Here is a 2,310-nt window from a genome sequence, read left to right as displayed (position 1 = left end):
CTAGCAGGATCGCAACCTGTAGGTGTTTATTTGAACTGTGTGCTCACCAGCAGTACTCCATCCCCCACATGGTTGCCTTATTTGACATGAATTGCTGAGGAACCCCCGAAGCATGTGTTGTTACCCCGATGAAAGTCCTTAGACTAGGTCCCTTGTGTTAGATGTTTTAGGGACGTAAAGTGAGGATAACGGGAAGGGGTAATCGGGTTTGTTTGGTTGATGAAAATAATAAACTTATTTATTATGGGTTGAAAACCCTATGTGCTCACCAGGCTCCCAAGCCTGACCCACTCGGTTTCTTGTATTACAGGTAGTGGCGCATGAGCATAGATGTTTGGATGAGAGATAAGGGATTATAGGCCTGTAAATACGAAATAATGTAGTAAGGCTTATGTTGTACTGTTTATGCTTTTGATCTGTATCGAACATGACATCCCGAGGTTTTTAATGAAATACATTTCTTTGGAAATGCTTTGATAAATCTTTATCATATTTTGTTTTTGGGAACAAATTCCGCAACATTTTTATTAAAAGAGGTACTCTGATTTTTATAAAGCATAAACAAAATCGGTCTTTTCTGGCCGAGAAAATGGGGATGACACAGTTGGTATCAGAGCATTAGTTTAAGCGAACTAGGAATTTGTAGGATTTCTAGACTTAAACTTAGAATGCTAAGCGATGATTGTGAGATGTGAGCACTAGCTTATTTTAGGAATTATGCCTAAAATGCTTTTATGTGCTAAATGTTTTATGCCTGATATGCTGTTATTTGTTCGGATCTATGGTCTGTTGCCGAACGGATCTGGAAACCTTATGTGTTTAGGGTTCTAAACGTATGACTACGATATTAGAACTAACATGTAAACGTTTCGGAGTGATAAGGACGGTTTAAACGACTATCCTAAATAAAGATCTAAATTCACCTTATTCGGTGTATATATCAAAATGGCAAGAACCCGCAGTGGAGCCGGGAATGCAAATGGGAACAGAAACCAACCTCCAGTGATTGAGCAAATACCGGTTGTAGTAGCCGCTGCTGAGCCAATAACGATGGCCGGAGTGCAAGCGATGATCCAGATGATGTTGGATTGTCAAATGGAGGAAACCAGACGTTTGCTCCAACAGAATTGAGAGGAAGCTACCATACCGATCGAACAACCAGAGTTGAATGAAGGGCAGTCTGAGGAGGGGAACTACAGCAGGACCGTTGGTCAAGCTGATCCGCTAGTGAATAGGAGGAACAACCAAGACGACAGAGTCGAAAGAAACGAATGCAAGTACAAGGATTTTCTGACTTGCAAGCCATCGACTTTCACTGGAAAGGAGGATCCGATTGGAGTTATGGACTGGATCTCGGAGATGGAACTAGCCTTCATGACGTGTGGTTGCAGAGGCAAGTTGCAGACCATGTTTGCAGTACGCCAGTTCAGAGGAGGAGCGGTGCGTTAGTGGAACACCCTGGGGAAGACTTTAAGCCCCAATGAGCCCCTGCAACTGACATGGGCAGAATTTTTGGTGCAGTTCAAACGCAAGTACTGCTCAGCCCAAAACTTGCTTGAGCTAGAGAACCAATTCCTTACCCTGAATAAGGGAATCATGTCGATTTATGAATACACCAACAACTTCACAGAGAAGATGGAGTTCACCTTGCGTCTTGTTCCGGATGAGCTGACAAAAATCGACAAGTACGCAAAGGGACTTCCATGGGAGTACACGGTGCCGGTACGTCAGGCACATACTCTGGAGGCAGATATCTGGGCTGCCAAGTCTGTGGAGGATATGATCAAGGGAAGAGCTGCCAGCAAGGTTGAGGTTGGCGAGAAGAGGAAGTTCGAGGGGTCTGCTAAACCCATTAAGAAGAGCAAGTTCAGTTCAAAGAAGTTTGGAGGAGGAGGGAATGAAGCAAAATGGTGCGAGAAGTGTAAGAAGAAGCACTTCGGGAAATGTAGCGATGAAGTGACCTGCTACAAGTGTGGGAAAATGGGGCATTACGCCAATGAGTGCATCGCCAACAAAAGGGTGTGCTACGAGTGCCGTGAAGAAGGGCACATTGCTAAGGATTGCCCGAAGAAGAAAGATGCGGCAAGGCCCAACATTCCACTGAAGCCGAAGGCGAGAGCCTTCCAAATGACGCTCGAGGCTGCGAAGGAGGCAACAGACGTCGCTTCAGGTACCTTTCTTGTAAATGGTTTGCCTTGCCAATATACTGTTTGATTCCGGAGCCAACTACTCCTTTGTGTCACATAAGTTTGATGGGAAACTAGCATTACCTGTAGAAAAACTTGATAATGCCCTGATTGTAGAAGTTGC

The sequence above is a fragment of the Lactuca virosa genome, chromosome 8 (assembly GCF_052849685.1).
Source record: "Lactuca virosa cultivar CGN04683 chromosome 8, Lactuca_virosa_CGN04683_v6, whole genome shotgun sequence".
In the NCBI taxonomy this organism is placed as follows: domain Eukaryota; kingdom Viridiplantae; phylum Streptophyta; class Magnoliopsida; order Asterales; family Asteraceae; genus Lactuca; species Lactuca virosa.
Note: the sequence above shows the minus strand (reverse complement) of the source record.